The 27,090-nt window shown below is 38.2% G+C and overlaps 1 non-coding gene across 1 annotated transcript; it reads left to right on the top strand.

The window, feature by feature from the left end:
- The first annotated feature begins 2,198 nt into the window (after positions 1 to 2,198).
- On the top strand, positions 2,199 to 2,303 carry LOC123936306. The gene has a single exon (XR_006817216.1). It is a non-coding gene; the product is annotated as a U6 spliceosomal RNA (small nuclear RNA).
- The last annotated feature ends 24,787 nt before the right edge of the window (positions 2,304 to 27,090 follow it).

Raw genomic sequence — 27,090 nt, 5'->3', positions numbered from 1 at the left:
ATATAAACGAATGGAGTATTATGACTCCATCAGAAAGGATGATAACCAACTTTTGTAGCAATATGGGCGGGACTGGAAGAGAGTATGCTGAATGAAATAAGTCAAGCAGAGAGAGTCAAGTATCATATGGTTTCACTTATTTGTGGAGCATGACAAAGAACATGGAGGACATGGGGAGATGGAGAGGAGAAGGAGTTGTGGGAAATTGGAAGGGGCGATGAACCATGAGAGACTATGGACTCTGAAAAACAACCTGAGTGTTTTGAAGGGGCAGGGAGTGGGATGTTGGTGAACCAGGTGGTGGGTAATAGGGAGGGCACGTATTGAATGTAGCACTGGGTGTGGTGCAAAAACAATGAGTACTGTTATGCTGAAAAGAAATTTTAAAAAAGTGAAAATGGAATAAATAAATAAATAAATACATCCATGTATATGTATACAAAATTGAGTTATTCCACCAGTATCTACAGACTTGTCTCAGAGATTTTTATGTTATCATCTGACACATTATAGGAAAGCTGAGTGCCACTAAAGGGTCAATATCATGTTTCTTTATATAAGATAATAACGTGTAAAGATGAAAAAGTAATTTTCTCTCATTTCTTGTCCTTTCCACAATCATTTCCCGGGTATATCACTAAAATTTTTGATCAAGGGTCCAGAGACCTTTGTCTCTAAAAGGTCATATTGAAATTATCTGTTATCTTTTACAGGGCATATGAAGGCTCTCTGTCATATCTGCTCAACTCTGCCTTTGTTAATGTGAAAACAACCACCACCATACGTTGTAAAAATCAGCATGTCGTCATTGCTCTAAGATTATACTTAGAAAAATCAGGTGGTGGGTTGGGTGTGGCCATTTATGGTTGACCTCTGATTTATGTTCTTGGAAATCTATTAAGGATTAGCTTAGTAAGTATATGGCTGGCTCTCATTATAACCTCTTCAAGGAATTTGTGCTTAAATATTTTGTTCATATTCAGTCTCCAAAAAGGGAAAATTCTACTCACCACTTCATGCCAACACATAAAAAACTGGACAGACTGAAAAACCATCACCTCTTCATAGATCCCTCAGAGAAACAAGGTCACAGACCAGTCTACCACGGAAAACATTAGAAATAGGCACATGCAGAAAATGACAACTTATTGGGGTAAATCCCATAAAAACAAACTACTTTGGAAACCAGTGCTAAGGTAGGAAAAACTGTACTACAGTTAAAAAGTTCCTGGACAATCAGTGTGGATGACACAGGGTTAGAAAACCAATAAGTAAACAGGTGAACAGATAAGGTATAACTTAGGTATAAAGGGAATACCAGATAAAGGGTCAGGTTGGGGAAAAGGATCACAAGCAATATTTGAAATAATTACGATGTAACTTGTGCACCCCCCCCCCATTAATGCCAGACACAAGACCAAAAGTCCCAAAGTGCCCTGAGCCTAATTCTAGGCCCATTATATTTAACTGCAAAAATTTAAAGATAAAAATTATTGAAGAAGCCAGAGGGCAGAATTAACGATAGAGGAGTAATATAAGAATTACATTCATCTTCTCAGCAACCATGCAAGAATAAAGAAGTCCCACCAAACTAGAATTTTGTGCCATGTGAAATTCTTCAAAAGTAAAGGGGAAATATTTTCTTAAAAATTGAAAGTAGTTCTCAGTAGATCTACCTTGGATGATTTTTTAAAAAAGAAGTTTTTTTTTAATATGAAAAATGATATATGTCTGAAACAGTTACACACAAAGTAAGAGTATTAGAAGATAATATGAAGTGGATAAGTGAGGGTAAAATAACTCATTTTTCAAAACTGTATAACAGATAACAGTTTGGCCAAAATAATAATAGTGATAGTATATATGATTATGTAAGCTAGTGTATAAGTTAAATGAAGGAGAATACTGGTACTAGAGATGAGAGGGAGGAATTGGGAAATTTTTCATAAAGAATTTGTAAGACCTGTGAAGTGAATACATTATTTGAAAGTAGAGTCATATGAATTGTCAATGTATATTGCAGACTCTAATGCAAACCCCAAAAGAAAGTACAAAATAGAACAATATACAACATGTATGCAAATATACATAAAACCACTATTTTTATATCCCATATGTAATATATAGAGAAATACAGTATATGTTAAAATGCAATATACTAAGGAAGGGAAGAAATGAGTCATTTAAGAAACAAAATGGTGATTGCTTTGGCAGCACACACACTAAAATTAGAAAATACAGAGAAGATTAGCATACCCCTACACAAGGATGACACCAAAATTTATGAAGAGCTCCATAGTTTTAAATGACAACAATAAATACCTACCCATAGTTACTTTGAATGTGAATGGACAAACTGCTCCAATCAAAAGACATATGGTGACAGTGAGATACAAAAGTAAGACTCTAAAATATGCTGCCCAGAAGAGACTTATTTTAGACTTAAGGACGCCTGTCGCGGCCGGCGTGACAACACGAACAGGAACAAGAGGGTAAGAGGATGGTGAGAGAGAGACAAAGAAACAAAGAGATGGGGGCAGGAGGAGCACTGAGGAGGATGTCCAACAGTGCTGAGTTTATTAGAGGCATTATGGCCATATATATATAGTAGTTCTACAATAAGAGAAGCAATGCATCTGTGTCTAGCTAAACAACCACAGGTTCCCGTAATCAGTTCCCCTAATCAATCTCGTAAATGACTACACACAGACTTCATGACGCCAAAAGGCTGGAGCTAAAACATTGTTTCAATATTGATTCAAGAAGTAACAACAAACCCGAGAGTAATTTACAAGCTTGTACTGGGACGTCAAGGACCAGTTAAGGATTTATAACCCCGTCTGAATTGTGTTTAAAGCTAACTACATGTGGGAAGTCATGTAGGTGAGCGCACAACACATAGCACAGACCCTTTCTCAGTGCTACTCAGTTATTTCATCCTAAGCCTTTTGTTAGGCTATTTGGACTTTAAAGGAGATGCAAGTCAGGGCCTGGTGTGGTCCTCATCCCAAGCCTTATTGCGGCCTCCCACAGATGCCTGAAGATTGCAAGCGACAGGGTAGATAAACATTTGTGCAAAGAACATCAAAACATAGCTGGAGCAACAATACTTGCATTGGACAAAGCACACTTTAAAACAAAAACTCTAAACAGGGACAAAAAAGGACACTAAGTAATAATAAAGGAGAGAGTTCAACAAGAATTTATAGAACAATTGTAAATATTTATGCACTCAACATGGGAGCACCCCCAAGACAAAAGCAGTTAATAACAAACATAAAGGAACTAACCCTTTATAGTACAATAGTAGTAGGGGAATTCAACACCTGACTTATCTAGGTGGACACATTACCCAAACAGAAAATCAACAAGGGGACAATGACATTGAATGATACATTGGACCAAATGAACTTAAGAGGTATACTGTGAATATTCCATCCTGAAAAGGCATAATACACATTCTTTTCAGGTGGACATGGAGCATTCTCCAGAATAGATGACATACTGGGTCACAAGCCATCTTCAACAAATTCAGATATATAGAAATCATACCGTGTTGTTTTTTTTTTTTCCCCACCATAATGCAATGAAACCAGAAATCAAACACAAGAAGAAATCTGGAAGGACCACAAGTACATGGAGGTTAAATATCATGCTAATAAACAATAAATGAGTCAACAAATATATCAAAGAAGAAATTGAAAAGTATATGAAAACAAGCAAAAATTAAAATGCAAACAACCAAACCCTTTGAGATGCAACAAAAGTGGTCCTAGGGGTGAAGTATATAGTAATATAGACCTACCCTAAGAAGCAAAACAAATCTCATATAAACAACCTAACCTTCTACATTTCTCAGAAATGTATTCATTCATTTCTCAGAAAATGAACAACAAACAAAACCCAAACCAGCAGAAGGAAATAAATAATACAATTAGAGCAGAAATAAATGATAAAAATACTAAACAAAATAGAAAAGATCATTGAAATCAGGAACAGTTTCTTTGAAAAGATCAACAAAATTGATAAATCTCCAGCAAGACTCATAAAAGAAAGAGAAAGGAAAGAAAGGCCAAGGAGGGGGGGGGGGGAAGAGAGTGAGGAAGGAAGGATAGAATGATAGAAGGAAAGAAGGGACTCAAAATCATAAAGTGGAGAAATAACCAATATCACAGAAATACAACTGTAAGAGAATATTATGAAAAAAATATGCCAACAAATTAACCTAAAAGAAATTGATGAATTCCTAGAAATATAGCCTGCCAAAACTGAATCAGGAAGAAAAAAAAAAATTTGACGAGATCAATATTCCACAAGGAGATTGAAATGACAATCTCCCAACAAACAAAAAGTCCAGGGTCAGATGGCTCCACAGGTGAATTCTTCCAAACATTCAGAGTTCATGTCTATTACCAACCAACCCCAGAGAAAGAAGAAGGACCTTTAAATTCATTTTCTGAGACCAGTATGACCTTGATACCTAAACAACATAAAGACACCATAAAACAAAACAAAAAATGGAGAACTAGAAGCTAATATGTATGATGATGTTTAATGCAAGAAACTTCAACAAAATATTCGTGAACTAAATCCAACAATACATAAAAAAAAATCATTCACCACAGTAAAGTGGGTCTTATTCCCAGGATGCAAGGGTAGTTCAATACTTGCAATTCAATCAGTATGATACACCACATCAATAAGAGAAAGATTAAAATATATATGGTTGTTTCAATAGACACAGAAAAAGCGTTTGACAAAGTACAATATCCACTCATGACAAAACCCCCCAGCAAAGTAGATTTAGAGGGAATATATGTCCACATAATAAGGGCCATATGTGACAAAATCACAGCTACCATACTTAATGATGAAAACTGAGAACACATATTTCCTCAGAGATCAAGAACAGGTCAGGGATATTCACTCTCATGTCTTAAAGTCAACTTAGTACTAGAAGTCCTACCTGTAGCAGTCAGACAAAAAAAAAAAAAAAGACATTTGAATTTGTAGGGAAGAAATAAAACTTTCAGTGTTTGCAGGTAGCATGATACACTGTATAGAAAACCTAGAAGATGCCACCACAAAACTCCTAGGACTGATAGATGAATTCAGTATCACAGGATATAATACCAATGTGCAGAAATCTGTTACATTTCTGTACACTAATAATGAAGTAGTAGAAAGAAAAGTAAAGGAAATAATTCCACTTGCAATTGCATCAAACACAGTAAGATACATAGAAATAAATCTAACCAAATTGGTGAAAGACGAGCACCCTGAAAACCAGAAAACAGGAATGAAAGAAATTGAAGACCATACAAAGGAATGGAAAGATATTCTATGTTCATGAACTGCAGGAACAAATATTGTTAAAGTGACCATACTACTGAATGCTATCTACATATTTAATACAATCCCTAACCAAATACCAACTGCATTTTTCACAGAACTGGAATGAAAAATCCTAAAATTTGTAGGGAACCACAACAGACCCCAAACAGCTAGAGTAACCTTGAAAAAGAAAATCAAATCTGGAGGCATCACAATTCTAGATTTCAAATTATATTACAAAGCTGTCGTTCAAAACAGTATGGTGCCAGCACAAAAAGGTATGTAGCTCAATAGAACAGAATAGAACACCCAGAAATGATCTCACAATTATTCGGTGCATTAATCTTTAATAAAGCAGGAAATAATGAATATGGTATTGGGAAAAATACAGTCTTTTCATTGAATGGTGTTGAGAAAACTGGACAACAACATGCAAAGGAATGAAGTTGGACCACTTTCTTACAGCATACACAAAAGTAAACTCCAAATGGGCTGAAGACCTAAATGTGAGACAGGAAACCTTCAAAATCTGAGAAGAAACACAGGCAGAAATGTCTGTGACATTGACTGTAGCAACATTTTTCTAGATCTGTATCCTGAGGCTAGGGAATAAGCAAAAATAAACTATTGGGACTATATCAAATAAGAAAAAAAGAACAACTTTTGCACAGCTAAGGAAACAATACAACAAAAAGGGAACCTACTGAATGTGAGAAGATATCTGAAGATGACATATCTGAACATGGTTAGTAGCAAAAATATATGAAGAGCTGATGTAACTCAACACCATCTGCAAATAATCCAATTAAAAAATGGGCAGAAGGCATGAACTGACATTTTCCCAAAGAAGACATACTTGGCCACAGATACATGAAAAGATGGTCACCATCATTAATCATCAGGGAAAAGCAAATCAAGACTACAATGAGATATCATCTCACACTTCAGAAGAGCAAAATCAACAAGACAAGGAAAAAGTGTTGGTGAGGATGTAGAGAAAAAGGAAACTTTTGTTGGTGGGACTGCAAACTTATGCAGCTATTGTGGTAACAGTATGGAGGTTCCTCAAAGATGTTAAAAGTAGAACTGTCCTAAGGTCCAATAATTGTGCTACACAGTATTTACTCCAATAAAACAGAAATTCTTTTTTTTTTTAATTTTTTTTTCCATTTTATTTATTTTTTCAGCGTAACAGTATTCATTCTTTTTGCACAACACCCAGTGCTCCATGCAAAACGTGCCCTCCCCATTACCCACCACCTGTTCCCCCAACCTCCCACCCTTGACCCTTCAAAACCCTCAGGTTGCCCCAACCTCCCACCCCTGACCCTTCAAAACCCTCAGGTTGTTTTTCAGAGTCCATAGTCTCTTATGGTTCGCCTCCCCTCCCCAATGTCCATAGCCCGCTCCCCCTCTCCCAATCCCACCTCCAGTTTGTTTTGTGAGATTAAGAGTCATTTATGGTTTGTCTCCCTCCCAATCCCATCTTGTTTCATTTATTCTTCTCCTATCCCCCTACCCCCCCATGTGGCATCACAATTCCGGACTTCAAGCTCTATTACAAAGCTGTCATCATCAAGACAGCATGGTACTGGCACAAAAACAGACACATAGATCAGTGGAACAGAATAGAGAGCCCAGAAATCGACCCTCAACTCTATGGTCAACTAATCTTCGACAAAGCAGGAAAGAATGTCCAATGGAAAAAAGACAGCCTCTTCAATAAATGGTGCTGGGAAAATTGGACAGCCACATGCAGAAAAATGAAATTGGACCACTTCCTTACACCACACACGAAAATAGATTCCAAATGGATGAAGGACCTCAATGTGAGAAAGGAATCCATCAAAATCCTTGAGGAGAATGCAGGCAGCAACCTCTTCGACCTCAGCCATAGCAACATCTTCCTAGGAACAACGGCAAAGGCAAGGGAAGCAAGGGCAAAAATGAACTATTGGGATTTCATCAAGATCAAAAGCTTTTGCACAGCAAAGGAAACAGCTAACAACCAAAAGACAACTGACAGAATGGGAGAAGATATTTGCAAACGACATATCAGATAAAGGGCTAGTATCCAAAATCTATAAGGAACTTAGCAAACTCAACACCCAAAGAATAAAACAGAAATTCTAATGTAAAGGGATACATGCACCCCTTTGCTAATGGCAGCATTACTTACAGTATTCAAACTATGGAAGCAGCCCAAAAGTCCATGGGTTGATGAATGGATCAACATCTTTATGTGATATATATACATATACATGTATATGTATGTGTGTGTGTATATATATATGTGTATATACATGTATATGTATATATATATCACATAAAGATGTTCATTCAATCCATCTAATCAGTACATATATATATGTGTAAATACACACACAGACACACACACATATATATATATATATGATATATGGGATATATACACAATATATATATACACCATACACACACACACACATACACACACACACACACACACACACACACGCACACACAATGGGATAATGTATGTGCTTCTAACAAGACTTGAAAATACAAAGGATAAGACTGGTAGAAGTGGTAGACTTCTGAAGCCACTATCATAATCGGTGATTCCATCATCCCTCTGTCAAAGATGGATGGATGGATCCAACAGACATGAAATCACTAAAGCCACAGTTGAACCCAGCAGCACCATTAATGAAATAGGTATACTTGACATCTATAGGCAACTTCAAATTCTGTCCATAAGACAAAAAAGGGACCCAAAAGGAATAGAAATAATGTCATACCTACTCCCAATCCAAAGGAATTAATCTGGATATCCATAACAGAGAGGAAACTTGAAAAAACCCCAAAACATAAAGGTTAAACCAAACACAAAATTACATTTCTGTCAAGGAGAAAATGTCATGAGAAATGGATACTTTGAGAGTAATGCAACATGTGTGGAATGCAGCAAAAGGAATGCCTAAAGGGATATTTTCAATGTGTATATTAGAAAAGAAAAGAAAAAAAAACAATCAATAATCTTACTTCCACCTTCGGAAATTAAAAGGGGAGCAATCTGAAATAAAATAAATAAAAATAAAAAATAAAATAAAGTGATGATGAAAATAATAATTAATAACTAGATTCTCTTAAACACAGTCACATAACTTGCTACAAAATAGTTGAATTGGGGCACCTGGGTGGCTCAGTCAGTGAAGCGTTTGCCTTCAGCTTAGGTCATGATCCCAGGGGCCTGGGATTGAGCCCCACATTGGGCTTCCTGCTCAGGGAGAGTCTGCTTCTCCATTCTACTCTCTCACCATAGCTTCCTCTGCTGTGCTCATGCTCTATCTCTCAAATAAATAAATACAATATTAAAAAAATAGTTGAATCATGTTTTAAACCAAGCTGTTGTGCTTTTGAGTCTAACTTATTTGATTTAAAAGTATCTGCTCATTGATTTTGTGAAAATAAAGACCATCCAAAGGAAAACAATCAGAAGCCACTTACTGAGAACTTGCAAAAAAAAAAAAAAAAAAAAGTCATCCATCACTTGTATTTGACAGAGGATTAAGGCAGGTAGAAGAGTGAGACAACTTTATAGTTAAAGAGGGAAGGTTTTAGCTGTGTTTTGATTACAGGTTCTTGGCATGGAGAAGGCTGGAAGTGGGGGTCAGGACATTCAGGTGCTTGGTTTAGGAAACATATTTGAGTTTCTCTGATTATTAGTGCTGTCCTGAAAATCAGGGCAGAGTTTAGGGACATGACAGGCAATGACCACTCTAGCTGTTTCTAGGCTGATCGCTGTGGTTGTAGTTTGTATTCCTTGACTGGTTGCTGCAGAAGTTCTGGGTCAGAATTTTACGGTCATGAATAATTTGGCCATTGTCCACTGGTATATCGACTATCTAACTTCCAACCCCTCCCATGAATGCTAAGTACTCGGACTCATCAAAACCTTTAACACCAGGAATTAAAATGCTTCATTTATAGTAAAACTGTATTTTATACAGTGATGTTGAAATTGACAAATTTTGATTAAACAATTTGAAAAAATGCTATTGAATTCTCAAATTTGGGGCACTTCTCCATGTATATAAAATTATGTGTGTTATCATATTTATTTATCATTGTATGGCTTAATAACACAAAAACTTGTTTTTGCCCAACAGTAGTTTCCTTTATCAATCAACGTTAGACTCTCTAAATCAATCTAAAAATAATAAAATAATAATAATAATTATCACTTTTATTATAAAATTAGAGTAAAGAATGAGTACAGAGTATCAACAATACTAAAAGCTGATTCTTTGAAAAGGTCAACAGACGGTTATAAGCCTGAGCTTACTAAGGTAAATAAAAAGACATCAATTACTAAAATCAGAAATGAAATAGAGGTTATCACTAAAAATCCCACAGGAAAGTAAAGGATAATAAACTATCCTATATCCACAACTGATAAAGTAGTTGAATGGACTGATTCCTTGAAAGTCACCATCTGCCTAAAACACGTAAGAATAGATATTTTGAATCTTTTTAAAGTATCTTATTAATCTTATTGAATCTTATTGAATTAATCTTAATGAATATTATTAAAGTAATTGAATCAATATATAATAACTTTCTAAAACAGATAACACCAAGCTTATAATGAGCTCAAAAATGAATGCTTCCAACCTTTAAATGAAGAAATTATACAAATTATCTACAATCTTATTTACAATATGGAATCAGAGGATATACTTTTCAACCCATGCTGCATGGACAGCACTATGTTAATACTACAGCCAAGTACTTACAAGAAAATTTTGGACCAAATATCACATAATTGTTAGTGCAATATCTTCAATAAAATTTTGGTAATGATGTATTCAAAGAATTATACACCACAACGAAGTCAGATATGCAGCAGGTATGTCAGGATTGAATAGTCAATTAGTATAATCCATCAAATCAAATAGCTGAAACAGAAACAAAATACATGATCATAATAAAAAATTAAAAAGTCTGTTTTAGGCATGATTATCTGTTTTGATTGTGTTGAGTTTGAGAAGTTCTTTTTAGATCCTGGATATCAACCTTTTGTCTGTACTGTCATTTGCAAATATCTTCTCCCAGTCCATGGGTTACCTCTTTATTTTGTGGACTGTTTCCTTTGCTGTGCAGAAGCTTTTGATCTTGATGAAGTCCCAAAAGTTCATTATCACTTACGTTTCCTTTGCCTTTGGAGTCGTATTTTGAAAGAAACTGCTGTGGCTGATATCGAAGAGGTTACTGCCTATGTTCTCCTCTAGCATTCTGATGGATTCCTGCCTCACGTTGAGGTCTTTTATCCATTTCGAGTTTATCTTTGTGCACGGTGTAAAAGAATGGTCGAGTTTCATTCTGCTACATATCGCTGTCCAATTTCCCCAGCACCATTTATTGAAGAAACTCTCTTTTTTTTCACTGCATATTTTTTTTCCCTGCTTTGTCAAAGATAAGCTGACTATAGAGTTGAGGGTCCATATTTGGGCTCTCTACTCTGTTCCACTGGTCTATGTGTCTGTTTTTATGCCAGTACATGCTGTCTTGATGATCACAGCTCGGTAGTAAAGCTTGAAGTCAGGTAACCTGATGTCCCCAGATTTGGTTTTTCTTATTCAACATTTCCTTAGCAATTTGGGGTCTCTTCTGATTCCATACAAATTTTAGGATTATTTTCTACAGCTCTGAAAAATACCGGTGGAATTTTGATTGGAATGGCATCAAAAACAGATTGCTCTATGGATTGCTTTCTCACATTGAGGTCCTTCATCCATTTTGAGTCTATTTTCGTGTGTGGTGTAAGGAAGTGGTCCAATTTCATTTTTCTGCATGTGGCTGTCCAATTTTCTCAGCACCATTTATTGAAGAGACTGTCTTTTTTCCATTGGACATTCTTTACTGCTTTGTTGAAGATTAGATGACCATAGAGTTGAGGGTCTATTTTTGGGCTCTCGATTCTGTGCCACTGATCTATGTGTTTGTGGAGAATGCAGGCAGCAACCTCTTCGACCTCAGCCGCAGCAACATCTTCCTAGGAACATCAGCAAAGGCAAGGGAAACAAGGGCAAAAATGAACTATTGGGATTTCATCAAAATCAAAATCTTTTGCACAGCAAAGGAAACAGTTCACAAAACCAAAAGACAACTGACAGAATGGGAGAAGATATTTGCAAACGACATATCAGATAAAGGGCTAGTGTCCAAAATCTATAAGGAACTTAGCAAACTCAACACCCAAAGAACAAACAATCCAATCAAAAAATGGGCAGAGGACAGGAACAGACATTTCTGCAAAGAAGACATCCAGATGGCCAACAGACACATGAAAAGTGTGCTCCACATCACTCGGCATCAGGGAAATACAAATCAAAACCACAATGAGAGGGGAGGAGTCAAGATGGCAGGGAAGTAGGAGGAGGCACCATTTCAACCTGTACCCTAAAGTGAGCTGATTACCTACCAAAGAACTCCGACCACCCATGAAATCAGCCCGAGATCAGAATTATACACGTCTGGATCTCTACAGGAGCAGAAGACACCAGTGGCAGGTAAAGCAGACTGGGAACATCCGACTGATATCGGAAGATAAACAAAAGGGGGAGAGAGACACCAGAGGAGACCGATCGGAAAGTAACACCCCAGCACAAGAGTGCTCTGCGTCTGGGGACCAGCATTAACTTGGAGTCTGGTTGAAAGCACTCAAAAAACAAACAGCAAAGGATCACTGGGAGTAATAGTGGGAACCTGGGCAGTTAGGGTCAGGGACCTAAGTCCCCGGACCCAGGACAGCCTCCCCTGGCGCGGAGCCAGAGAGAGTGCGGCGGAGAAATCAGGTCTCCGTCCCTGAGCGGCCAGTGCACCTGAACGCCAGCGCGCCCGAGAACAAGTGGGGTCTGGCTCCCATGAGGGGCTGGGAGCCTGGCCAGACGGCAATCCTGAAATGCGCGCGTACCACACCCTCCCTTGGGATAGGTGCTCATAGGCGCTAGTCTGGAGCTCTGGCAGCCGGAGAAACCACACATTCCCAGCCCGGGACAGCGGGAAAATCTCAGTGTGCAATCTCTGCTCCGAACCTCTCTGGCAGTCTGGAGCTGCCTAGACAGACACCGCTGCCCTGGTTTTGGGTACAACGAGGAGCTCCTGCATCCCCAGGGACAGTGACTCAGAACCGACTCTGCCAGCAGCTTTTCCAAAACAGTCTGAGGCTTCTCTCTGAGAGGGAGGTCGGGGTGCAGTTTGCTCTCCTCTAAATCTCCAAAAACCATCAAAAGGTGTCAAGGCGAGAGAAAGCAGATGAAAGAACATAAAAACCCCCAGAGAACAAAAGGCTGAAAAAAACCAGTTTCCTGAAAAAAAAAAGAGCTCACCCCCTTGAGGGGAGCAGGAGGACCTAATTCAGGGAACATCACTGTCTGAAAACCCACGTGGCAGGCCCCTCCCCCAGAAAACCAACCAGGAAGGAAGAAAAAAAAAAAAAGACTACAAGAGAACAATCACCACTACTTCATAAATACAACTTTTATTTTTAACTCTTTACCAATATTCTGGTTCTTTTTTTTTTTATACATACAGATAATTTTTTAACCTATTTACCATAACACCGAGATGTCCAGTACATCAAATTCTTTAATAACCTTCTAACCTGAACTTTTTGATACATACACCCGTGTTTTTCTTTTTTCTATTTTTTAAATTCTTTTTTAATTTTAACTTAGTTTAGTCTAGTTTATTCTTTTTTAATTTTTATTTTCTACTATACATATACAGTTAAACTTCAAGGTAATCCCCTTTCCCCAATCAATGCTACCCCTATAGGCAAACCAGTTTCTAATCCCACTGTAACTTAGGAAAGTTGAGTCCCTTAACAAAAACATCAAGATACCTTCAGGAAGAATCAAAATAACCTTCCTCACCCACACTGAGAATCTATAACCATTCTCCCAATTTTTCCTTCTGTCAGTGTTTCTGTGAATTTGTGTCTGTCCTGATAATATATAAACCTTATACTTGGGGTTCTTTCTGATGAGGTTCTTCCCTTTTTTTTTTTTTTTTTTGCTTATATATACAAATTTTTTTCTCTTGTCATATACTTTTATCACTCTTTTTGTCTGTCTGTTTTTGTTTGTATACTCCACAAATCTTACCTTGTGGCCCATTTGGGCTGAGCCTTCTCTTTTATCTTCCCTTTTTTCCCTATCTCTCTCTCTCTTTTTTTTTCCTTTTATCTTTCCCCTTTTTTTTTCTTTCTTTTTCTCTATTTCTTTTTCTTCTCGTTTTTCTCTCATTTGGGTGGGGAATCCTGATTGCACAGAAGCATTCCAGGGTGCACCTTGACTGCACCACAATCGATAAGTCCAGCTGCATCTGTTTAGTCATCTCTTACCAAAATGACTAGGAGGAGGAATACCCAACAGAAGAAAAATACAGAGGATGGACCTTCTGCAACAGAGCGAATGACTATCGATATAGACAATATGTCAGAAAAGGAATTCAGACTAACAATTATCCAGGCAATAGCTAGGTTGGAGAAAGCCATGGATGACCAAACAGAATTGATTAGGGCAGAACTGAAAGCCACCAGGGATGATGTTCACAATGTTAGGGCAGAACGGAAAGCCACCAGGGATGATGTTCAGAATGCTCTCAATGAGTTCCAATCCAATCTAAATTCTCTAAAAGCTAGGGTAACTGAGACAGAAGATAGAATTAGTGATCTGGAGGACAAACAGATAGAGAGAAAGGATCAGGAGGAAGCCTGGAACAAACAGCTCAGAAGCCACGAAAACAGATTCAGGGAAATAAACGATGCCATGAAACGTTCCAACGTCAGAATTGTTGGAATCCCTGAAGGGGAAGAAAAAGAAAGAAGTCTAGAAGATATAGTGGAAGAAGTTGTCTATGAAAATTTTCCCAATCTCACGAATGGAAACAACATTCATATACTAGAGGCAGAAAGATTTCCTCCAAAGATTTTAGATTCTCGAAAGTCCTCACGGCACCTTATCGTTAGAATGGGGAATTTTGTTTCAAGAGAGACCCTCTTAAAAGCAGCTAGGACAAAGAAGCTTCTTACATACAGAGGAAAGCCCATTAGAATAACGTCAGACCTTTCCACAGAGACCTGGAAAGCCAGGAAGGGCTGGCAAAATATATTCAGAGTACTAAATGAGAAGAACATGCAACCAAGAATACTCTATCCAGCAAGACTGACATTTAAAATGGATGGAGAGATAAAGAGTTTCCAAGACCTGCAAGGCGTAAAAGAGTATGCAAACACCAAGCTGACACTGCAGGAAATATTAAGGGGGGTCCTATAAGAGAGGAAAAATCCTAAGAATATCATTGAACAGAAATACAGAAACAATCTATAGACAGAAAGACTTCAAAGGCAACACGATGTCAATAAAAACCTATCTCTCAATAATCACTCTCAATGTGAATGGCCTAAATGCGCCCATAAAACGACACAGGGTTGCAGATTGGATAAAACGACAGGACCCATCCATATGTTGTCTACAAGAGACCCATTTTGAACCTAAGGATACACCTAGACTGAAAGTGAAGGGATGGAGAAGCATCTTTCATGCCAATGGGCCTCAAAAGAAGGCCGGAGTAGCGATTCTCATATCAGATAAATTAGATTTTAAACTAAAGTCTGTAGTCAGAGATACAGAAGGACACTACATAATTCTTAAAGGGACTATCCGCCAAGACGATCTAACAATTGTGAATATCTATGCCCCCAATATGGGAGCACCCAATTACATAAGAAAACTATTAATCAAGATAAAGAGTCATATTGATACGAATACAATAATAGTAGGAGATCTTAATACGCCTCTCTCAGAAATAGACAGATCATCGAAGCAGAAAATTAATAAAGAAATAAGAGCATTGAATGAAACATTGGACCAGATGGACCTCATCGACGTATACAGAACATTCCACCCGAAAACAACAGAATACTCATTCTTCTCAAGTGCAAATGGAACCTTCTCCAGAATAGACCACATACTGGGTCACAAAGCAGGACTCAACCGATACCAAAAGACGGACATTATTCCCTGCATATTCTCCGATCACAGTGCTTTGAAACTGGAGCTCAATCACAAGGAAAAGTTCAGAAGGAACTCAAACACCTGGAAGCTAAAGACCACCTTGCTTAAGAATGCTTGGATCAACCAGGAGATCAAAGATGAACTTAAACAATTCATGGAAACCAATGAGAATGAAGACACCTCGTTCCAAACCTATGGGATACAGCAAAGGCGGTTCTAAGGGGGAAATACATAGCCATCCAAGCCTCCCTCAAAAACATTGAAAAATCCAGAATACACCAGCTGTCTCTACACCTTAAAGAACTGGAGAATCAACAACAAATCAAACCAACTCCACATGCAAGAAGGGAAATAATCAAGATTAGAGCAGAGATCAATGAGGTAGAAACGAGAGATACAGTAGAACGTATCAATGAAACTAGAAGCTGGTTTTTTGAAAGAATCAATAAGATCGATAAACCATTGGCCACACTAATCCAAAAGAAAAGGGAGAAAGCCCAAATTAATAAAATTATGAATGAAAAGGGAGAGATCACAACTAACACCAAGGAAATAGAGACAATCATCAGAAATTATTACCAACAGTTATATGCCAATAAGCTAAGCAACCTAGATGAAATGGATGCATTCCTGGAAAGCTACAAACACCCAAAATTGAACCAGGAAGAAATTGACAACCTGAATAGACCGATATCTAGTAACGAGATTGAAGCAGTGATCAAAAACCTCCCAAAAAACAAGAGCCCAGGACCTGACGGATTCCCTGGGGAATTCTACCAAACTTTCAAAGAAGAAATAACACCAATTCTCCTGAAGCTGTTCCAAAAAATTGAAGCAGAAGGAAAACTTCCAGACTCTTTTTATGAAGCCAGCATTACCCTGATCCCCAAACCAGGCAAAGACCGTACCAAAAAGGAGAATTTCTGACCAATATCACTGATGAATATGGATGCAAAGATTCTCAACAAGATCCTAGCAAACAGGATCCAGCAGCACATTAAAAGTTTATCCACCATGACCAGGTGGGATTCATCCCTGGGTTGCAAGGTTGGTTCAACATTCGCAAATAAATCAGTGAGATAGAACACATCAATAAGAGAAGAGAGAAGAACCACATGGTCCTCTCCATTGATGCAGAAAAAGCATTCGACAAAATCCAGCATCCGTTCCTGATGAAAACGCTTCAGAGTATAGGGATAGAGGGAACATTCCTGAACTTCCTAAAATCTATCTATGAAAGACCCACAGCAAATATCATCTTCAATGGGAAAAAGCTTGCAGCCTTCCCGTTGAGATCAGGAACACGACAAGGATGCCCACTCTCACCACTCTTGTTCAACATAGTATTAGAAGTTCTAGCAACAGCAATCAGACAACAAAGAGAAATAAAAGGTATCCAAATTGGCAAGGAAGAAGTCAAACTCTCTCTCTTCGCAGATGACATGATTCTTTATATGGAAAACCCCAAAGACTCCACCCCCAAACTACTAGAACTCATACAGCAATTCAGTAACGTGGCAGGATACAAAGTCAATGTACAGAAATCAGTGGCTTTCTTATACACCAACAATGAAAATACAGAAAGGGAAATTAGAGAATCGATTCCATTTACTATAGCACCAAGAACCATAAGATACCTGGGAATAAACCTAACCAAAGAAGTAAAGGACCTGTACTCGAGGAACTACAGAACACTCATGAAAGAAATTGAAGAAGACACAAAAAGATGGAAGACTGTTCCATGCTCTTGGATTGGAAGAATAAACATTGTTAAAATGTCTATACTGCCTAGAGCAATCTATACTTTTAATGCCATTCCGATCAAAATTCCACCGATATTTTTCAAAGAGCTGGAGCAAATAATCCTAAAATTTGTATGGAGCCAGAAGAGACCCCGAATTGCTAAGGAAATGTTGAAAAACAAAAACAAAACTGGCGGCATCACGTTACCCGATTTCAAGCTTTACTACAAAGCTGTGATCACCAAGACAGCGTGGTACTGGCATAAAAACAGACACATAGACCAGTGGAACAGAGTGGAGAGCCCAGATATGGACCCGCAACTCTATGGTCAAATAATCTTCGAAAAAACAGGAAAAAATATTCAATGGAAAAAAGACAGTCTCTTCAATCAATGGTGCTGGGAAAACTGGACAACGATATGTAGAAGAATGAAACTCGACCATTCTCTTACACCGTACACAAAGATAAACTCAAAATGGATAAAAGACCTCAACGTGAGACAGGAATCTCTCAGAATCCTAGAGGAGAACATAGGCAGTAACCTCTTCGATATCAGCCACAACAACTTCTTTCAAGATATGTCTCCAAAGGCCAAGGAAACAAAAGCAAAAATGAACTTTTGGGACTTCATCAAGATCAAAAGCTTCTGCACAGCAAAGGGAACAGTCAGCAAAACAAAAAGGCAACCCACGGAATGGGAGAAGATATTTGCCAATGACAGTACAGACAAAAGGTTGATATCCAGGATCTATCAAGAACTTCTCAAACTCAACACACACAAAACAGATAATCATATCAAAAAATGGGCAGAAGATATGAACAGACACTTCTCCAATGAAGACATACAAATGGCTATCAGGCACATGAAAAAATGTTCATCATCACTAGCCATCAGGGAGATTCAAATTAAAGCAACATTGAGATACCACCTAACACCAGTTAGAATGGCCAAAATTAGCAAGACAGGAAACAACGTGTGTTGGAGAGGATGTGGAGAAAGGGGAACCCTCTTACACTGTTGGTGGGAATGCAAGTTAGTGCAGCCACTTTGGAGAACAGTGTGGAGATTCCTGAAGAAACTAAAAATAGAGCTTCCCTATGACCCTGCAATTGCACTGCTGGGTATTTACCCCAAAGATATAGATGTAGTGAAAAGAAGGGCCATTTGTACCCCAATGTTTATTGCAGCAATTGGTATGGTCGCCAAACTGTGGAAAGAACCAAGATGCCCTTCAACGGATGAATGGATAAGGAAGATGTGGTCCATATACACAATGGAGTATTATGCCTCCATCAGAAAAGATGAATACCCAACTTTTGTAGCAACATGGACGGGACTGGAAGAAATTATGCTGAGCGAAATAAGTCAAGCAGAGAGAGTCAAGTATCATATGGTCTCACTTATTTGTGGAGCATAACAAAGAACATGGAGGACATGGAGAGATGGAGAGGAGAGGGAGTTGAGGGAAAGTGGAAGGGGAGATGAACCATGAGAGACTATGGACTCTGAAAAACAACTAGAGGTTTATGAAGGGGCGGCAGGGGGGTGGGGGTGGGGTGGGAGGTTGAGGAACCAGGTGGTGGGTAATAGGGAGCGCATGTACTGCATGGAGCACTGGGTGTGATGCCAAAACAATGAACACTGTTATGCTGTAAATAAACAAATAAAAATAAATATATATATAAAAAAAAACCACAATGAGATATCACCTCACACCAGTCAGAATGGCTAAAATTAACAAGTCAGGAAATGACAGATGCTGGCGAGGATGTGGAGAAAGGGGAACCCTCCTCCACTGTTGGTGAGAATGCAAGCTGGTGGAACCACTCTGGAAAACAGCATGGAGGTTCCTCAAAATGTTGAAAATAGAAGTACCCTATGACCCAGCAATTGCAGTACTGGGTATTTACCCTAAAGATACAAATGTGGTGTTCCGAAGGGGGACGTGTACCCGAAAGTTTATAGCAGCAATGTCTACAATAGCCAAACTATGGAAAGAACCTAGATGTCCATCAACAGATGAATGGGTAAAGAAGAGGTGGTATATATATACACAATGGAATATTATGCAGCCATCAAAAGAAATGAAATCTTGCCATTTGCGATGACGTGGATGGAACTAGAGGGTATGATGCTTAGTGAAATAAGTCAATCAGAGAAAGACAACTATCATATGATCTCCCTGATATGAGGACGTGGAGATGCAACATGGGGGGTTGGGTGTTAGGAGAAGAATAAATGAAACAAGATGATATTGGGAGGGAGACAAACCATAAATGACTCTTAATCTCACAAAACAAAATGGGGGTTGCTGAGGGGCGGTAGGGTTGGGAGAGGGCGATGGGGTTATGGACATTGGGGAGGGTATGTGCTATGCTGAGTGCTGTGAAGTGTGTAAACCTGGCGATTCACAGACCTGTACCCCTGGGGATAAAAATACATTATATGTTTATTAAAAGAAAAGAAAAAGGAAGGATGAATACCCAACTTTTGTAGCAACGTGGACGGGACTGGAAGTGATTATGTTGAATGAAGTAATTCAAGCAGAGAGAGTCAAGTATCATTTGGTTTCACTTATATTTGGAGCATAACAAATGACATGAAGGACATTGGGAGATGGAGAGGAGAAGGAAGTTGAGGGAAATTGGAAGGGGGGGCGAACCACGGGAGACTATGGACACTGAAAAACAACCTGAGGGTTTTAAAGAGGCGGGGGTGGGAGGTTTGGGGAACCAGGTGGTGGGTAATAGGGAGGGCATGTATTTCATGGAGCACTGGGTGTTGTGCAAAAGCAATGAATAGTGTTACACTGAAAAAATAAATAAATAAATAAATAAATAAATCAGATTGCTCTAGGCAGTATAGATATTTTAACAGAAGACATGATCAGACACTTCTCTAATGAAGACATACAAATGGCTATCAGACACATGAAAAAATCTTCATCATCACTAGCCATCAAGGAGATTCAAATTACAACCACATTGAGATACCACCTTACTGAAGTTAGAATGGCCAAAATTAGCAAGACAGGAAACAATGTGTGTTGGAGAGGATGTGGAGAAAGGGGAACCCTCTTACACTGGGAATGCAAGTTGGTGCAGCCACTCTGGAGAACAGTGTGGAGATTCCTTTCTAAATTAAAAAAAAATAGAGCTTCCCTCTGACCTTGCAATTGCAGTACTGGGTATTTACTGAAAAAATACAGATGTAGTGAAAAGAAGAGCATCTGAACCCCAAAGTTTATAACAGCAATGGCCACGGTCGCCAAACTGTGGAAAGAACCAAGATGCCCTTCAACGGACGAATGGATAAGGAAGATGTGGTCCATATACACGATGGAGTATTATGCCTCCATCAGAAAGGATGAATACACAACGTCTGTATCAACATGGATGGGACTGGAAGAGATTATTCTGAGTGAAAGAAGTCAAGCAGAGAGCAATTCTCATATGGTTTCACTTATTTGTGGAGCATAACAAATAATACGGAGAACATAGGGAGTTGGAGAGGAGAAGGGAGTTGAGGCAAATTGGAAGGGGAGATGAACCATGGAGCCGAGGGACTCTGAAAAATAATCTGAGGGTTTTGAAGGGGCAAGGGTTTGGAATTTGGGGGAGCCAGGTGGTAGGTATTATGGAGGGCCTGTATTGCATGGAGTACTGGCTGTGGTGCATAAACAAGGAATTATCTTATGCTGAAAATAAATAAATAAATAAATAAATAAATAAATAAATAAATAAATAAATGAAATCATAAGAAAATTAAAAGCTTTTGATAAAATACAATGCCTGTTCATGATGAAACTCTGTAAACTAAGAATAGAAAGTAACTTTTTAAAAAAATTTATTTATTTAATTTCAGCACAATAGTACTCATTGTTTTTGCACCACACCCAGTACTCCATGCAATATGTGCCGTCTCTATTATCCACCACCTGGTTCCCTAACCTCCCACCCTCGCCCCTTCAAACCCTCAGGTTGTTTTTCAGAGTCCATAGTCTCTCATGGTTCATCTCCCCTTCCAATTTCCCACAACTCCTTTCTCCTCTCCATCTCCCCATGTCCTCCATGTTCTTTGTTATGCTCCAGAAGTAAGTGAAACAATATGATAATTGACTCTCTCTGCTTGACTTATTTCCCTCAGCATGATCTCTTCCAGTCCTGTCCATGTTGCTACAAAAGTTGGGTATTCATCCTTTCTGACGAGGCATCATACTCCATCGTGTATATCGACCACATCCTCCTTATCCATTCATCCGTTGAAGGGCATCTTGGTTCTTTCCACAGTTTGGCGACCGTGGCCATTGCTGCAATAAACATTGGGGTACAGATGGCTCTTCCTTTCACTACATCTGTATTTTGGGGGTAAATACACAGTAGAGCAGTTGCAGGGTCATAGGGAAGATCTATTTTTAATTTCTGAGGAAACTCCACACTTTTTTTCCAGAGTGGCTGCACCAACTTGCATTCCCACCAACAGTGTAAGAGGGTTCCCCTTTCTCCACAACTTCTCCAACACACATTGTTTCCTGTCTTGCTAATTTTGGCCATTTTAACTGGTGTCAGGTGGTATCTGTGGGTCTCTCATAGATTGATTTTATGAAGTTCAGAAATGTTCCCTCTATCCCTATATTTTGAAGCGTTTTCATCAGGAACGGATGCTGGATTTTGTCAAATGCTTTTTCTGCATCAATTGAGAGGACCATGTGGTTCTTCTCTCTTCTCTTATTGATTTGTTCTATCACACTGATTGATTTGCGAATGTTGAACCAACCTTGCAACCCAGGGATGAATCCCACCTGGTCATGGTGGATAATCTTTTGAATGTGCTACTGGATCCTGTTTGCTAGGATCTGGTTGAGAATCTTAGCATCCATATTCATCAGTGATATTGGTCTGAAATTCTCCTTTTTGGTAGGTTCTTTGCCTGGTTTGGGCATCAGGATAATGCTGGCTTCATACAAAGAGCCTGGATGTTTTCCTTCTGCTTCAATTTTTTTGGAACAGCTTCAGGAGAATTGGTGTTATTTCTTCTTTGCAAGTTTGGTAGAATTCCCCAGGGAATCTGTCAAGTCCTGGGCCCTTGTTTTTTGGGAGGTTTTTGATCACTGCTTCAATCTCGTTACTAATATTGGTCTATTCAGGTTGTCAATTTCTTCCTGGTTCAATTTGGGGAGTGTTTAGTTTTCCAGGAATGCATCCATTTCATCTAGGTTGCTTAACTTATTGGTGTATAACTGTTGGTAATAATTTCTGATGATTTTTTCTATTTCCTTGGTGTTAGTTGTGATCTCTCCCTTTTCATTCATAATTTTATTAATTTAGGCTTTCTCTGTTTTCTTTTGGATTAGTGTGGCCAATGGTTTATCGATCTTATTTATTCTTTCAAAAAACCAGCTTCTAGTTTCATTGATACGTTCTCCTGTATCTCTGTTGTCTACCTCATTGATCTCTGCTCTAATCTTGATTATTTCCCATCTTGCATGTGGAATTGTTTTGATTTGTTGTTGATTCTCCAGTTCCTTAAGGTGTAGAGACAGCTGGAGTATTCTGGATTTTTCAATGTTTTTGAGGGAGGCTTGGATGGCTATGTATTTCCCCCTTAGAACCACCTTTGCTGTATCTCATAGGTTTTGGACCGAAGTGTCTTCATTCTCATTGGTTTCCATGAATTGTTTAAGTTCATCTTTGATCTCCTGGTTGATCTAAGCATTCTTAAGCAAGGTGGTCTTTAGCTTCCAGGTGTTTGAGTTCCTTCTGAACTTTTCCTTGTGATTAAACTCCAGTTTCAAAGCATTGTGTTCTGAGAATATTCAGGGAATAATGTCAGTCTTTTGGTATTGGTTGAGTCCTGCTTTGTGACCGAGTATTTGGTCTATTCTGGAGAATGTTCCATGTGCACTTGAGAAGAATGAGTATTCTTTAGTTTTAGGGTGGAATGTTCTGTATATGTCTATGACGTCCATCTGGTCCAATGTTTCATTCAATGCTCTTATTTCTTTATTGATATTCTGCTTCGATGATCTGTGTATTACTGAGAGAGGCATATTAAGGTTTCTTACTATCAATGTATTCATATCAATGTGACTCTTTATCTTGATTAATAGTTTTCTTATGTAATTGGCTGCTCCCATATTGGCGGCATAGGTATTTAAAGTTGTTAGATCATCTTGGTGGATAGTCCCTTTAAGAACAATGTAGAGTCCTTCTGTATCTCTGACTACAGCATAACAAATGACATGGAGGATATTGTGAGATGGAGAGGAGAAGGAAGTTGGGAGAAATTGGAAGTGGAGTCGAACCATGAGAGACTATGGACTCTGAGAACAACCTGGGGGTTTTGAAGGGGTGGGGGTGTGAGGTTGGGGGAACCAGGTGGTGGGTAATAGGGAGGGCACCTTTTGCATACAGCACTGGGTGTTGTGCAAAAACAATGAATACTGTTATTCTGAAAAAATAAATTAATTAATTAAAAAAATTAAAAAAATCTAATTTATCTGATATGAGAATCACTACCCTGGCCTTCTTCTGAGGCCCATTGGCATGAAAGATGCTTCCCCAGCCCTTCACTTTCTATCTGGGTGTATCCTTTGGTTCAAAATGGGTCTCTTGTAAACAACATATGGATGGGTCCTGTCTTTTTATCCAATCTGCAACCCTGTGTTGTTTTATGGGCGTGTTTAGGCTGTTCACATTGAGAGTGATTATTGATAGATAGGTTGTGATTGACATCATATTACCTTTGAAGTCTTTCTCTCTGTAGATTGTCTCTATATTTCTGTTCAATGATATTGTTAGGATTTTTTCTCATTTATACAACCCCCTTAATATTTCCTGCAATGTTGGCTTGGTGGTTGCATAGTCTTTTAAGCCATGCCAGTCTTGGAAACTCTTTATCTCTCCATCTATTTTGAATGTCAGCCTTGCAGGATAAAGTATTCTCGGCTGCATGTTCTTCTCATTTAGTACTCTGAATATATTTTGCCAGCCCTTCCTGGCTTGGCATGTCTCTGTGGACAGCTCTGATATTATTATAATTGGCTTTCCTCTGTATGTAAGGAGCTTCTTTGTCCTAGCTGCTTTTATGAGGGTCTGTCTAGAAGCATAATTCTTCATTTGAACTATTAGGTGTCGTGAGGACTCTTGAGAATCTAAGATCTTGGGGGGAAACCGCTCTGTCTCTAATACATGAACCTTGTTTCCATTCATGAGAGTGGGAAATTTTCATAGACAAGTTGTACCATTACATCTTCTAGACTTCTTTCTTTTTTCTCCCCTTCAGGGATTCCAATAATTCTGATGTTGGAATGTTTCATGGCATCATTTATTCCCCTGATTCTGTTTTCATGGCTTCTGAGCTGTTTGTTCCAGGTTTCCTCCTCATCCTTTCTCTCTATCTGTTTGTCCTCCAGACCACTAGCTCTATCTTCTGCCTCAGGTTCCCTAAATTTTAGATAATTTAGATTAGATTGGAACTCATTGAGAGCATTTTGAACATCATCCCTGGTGGCTTTCAGTTCTGCCCTAACATTGTGAACATCATCCCTGGTGGCTTTCAGTCCTGCCCTAATCAATTCTGTTTGGTCATCCATGGCTTTCTCCAACCTAGCTATTGCCTTATAATTGTTAGCCTGAACTGCTTTTCTGACATATTGACTATGTTGATAGCCATTGGCTCTGTTGCAGAAGGTCCATCCTCTGGATTTTTCTCCTGTTGGGAATTCCTCCTCCTAACCATTTCGGTAAGAAATGACTGAACAGATGCAGCTGGATGTATCAATTGTGGTGCAGTCAAGGTGCACCCTGGAACACTCCTGTGCAATCAGGATTCCCCAACCAAATGGGAGAAAAAAGAAAAGAAAAAGAAATAGAGAAGAAAGAGAAAAAAAAAAAAGAAAGAAAAGATAAGATAAAAACAAAAAGAGAGAAAGAGAGAGAGAGACAGGAAAAAAAGGAAGATAAAAGAGAAGGCTCAGCCCAAATGGGCCCCAATGTAAGATTTATGAAGTATAGAAACAAAAATAGACAAACAAAAAGACTGATAAATGTATATGACGAAGGAAAAAAAATTTATATGTATAAAAGCAAAAAAAAAAAAAAGAACCCATGTATAATATTTATATACTATCAGGATAAACACAAATACACAGAAACACTGGCAGAAGGGAAAGATGGGAGAGTGTTTATAAATTCTCAGTGTGGGCGAGGAAGTTTATTTTGATTCTTCCTGAAGGTATCTTGATGTTTTTGTTAAGGGACTCAACTTTCCTAAGTTACAGGGGGATTAGAAACTGGTTTGCCTATAGGGGTAGCATTGATTGGGGGAAGGGGATTAGCTTGAAGTTTAACTCTATATGTATAGTAGAAAATAAAAATTAAAAAAGAATAACTAGTCTAAACTAAATTAAAATTAAAAAAATTAAAAAAATAGAAAAGCAAAAGGTAAACACGGGTGTATGTATCAAAAAGTTCAGGTTAGAAGGTTATTAAGGAATTTGATGTACTGGACATCTCAGTGTGATGGTAAATAGGTTAAAAAATTATCTCTATGTATAAAAAAAAAACCAGAATATTGATAAAGACTTAACAATAAAAGTTTTATTTATGAAGTAGTGGTGGTTGTTCTCTTGTCATCTTCTTTTTTTTTTCTTCATTCCTGGTTGGTTTTCTGGGTGAGGGGCCTGCCACGTGGGTTTTCAGACAATGATGTTCCCTGAGTTAGGTCCTCCCGCCCCCCTCAAGGGGGTGGGCTCTGAGGAAACCGTATTTTTTTTTTCAGGGTTTTGTTCCCTGGAGGTTTTTATGTTCTTTCATCTGTTTTCTCTCATCTTGACAGCTTTTGATGGTTTTGGAGGTTTAGAGGAGAGCAAAGTGCACCCAGTCCTCCCTCTCAGAGAGAAGCCTAAAAACTAAAAACTAAAAAATTCTGATGACCAAAAACAAAGGAGGAATAAATGAATATTCCTTGTTCATGAATAGGGAGATTTAATATTGTCATAATGTCTGTTCTTTGCAAATGGAAACATAGATTTAATGGAATCCAAATCAAAGCCCACCAAGTTATTTTGTGCAGGTTAATAAATTCATTCCAAACTTAATATGAAAGATATATGACACCAAGTAGCTAGAACCAATATTGAAGAAGAGCAAAGTTGGAGAGCTGACATATCCAAGTTTAAGACATATATTATAAAATTTCAGTACTTCGGATGGCTTGATATTGATGAAAGAATAGATGGGTTAATGGAACAGAACAGAAAGTCCAAAATAGACCCAACTAAATATATCCAACTTGTCTTTGATAGAAGAGCAAAGGCAATACAAGAGACCATAAACCATCTTTTCAACAAATGTCACAGGAGACACAGCGACATCCACATTTGAAAAGAAAAGGGAAGGGAAGGGAGGAATGGAAGGGAAAAAGGAAGGAAGGTAGGAAGGAAGGAAGGAATGATGAAGGAAGAGAAGGAGGGAGGAAGGAATGAAGGAAAGAAGGATGGAGATAAGGAAAGAAGGAGGGAGGGAAAGAATGAAGGGAGGAAGAAAGTGTGGAATGAAATAGAGATCAACACAAAAATAAACTCTGAATGTATCATATAGGTGATATAAAATGTGAAGCTATAAAATCCCTATAAGACAACATATGGAATCATATTAATAATCTTAGGTATAGGGATAGATTAGAAACTCCAACAAAGACATAATCCACAAAAGAAGTAATCAATAACTAAAATTCAATATAGGAAAACTTCTGCTGTTTGAGAGAAAATATTAAAAAACAATGAGAAGACATGAGTTGGAAAAAAATTGTAAAAGATATATTTAAAAAAGGAGTAGTACCCAATATTCAAAGAAACCATAAAAAGGGAACAACTCAATTTAAAAATGTCCACAGATCTATAGAGATGCCTATCCTAAAAAGATATAAAGATGGTAAATTTGTCTA

The sequence above is a fragment of the Meles meles genome, unplaced genomic scaffold (genome assembly GCF_922984935.1).
Source record: "Meles meles unplaced genomic scaffold, mMelMel3.1 paternal haplotype, whole genome shotgun sequence".
NCBI classification, from domain to species: Eukaryota; Metazoa; Chordata; class Mammalia; order Carnivora; family Mustelidae; genus Meles; species Meles meles.
Note: the sequence above shows the minus strand (reverse complement) of the source record. Positions and strands in the feature narration are given on the sequence as shown.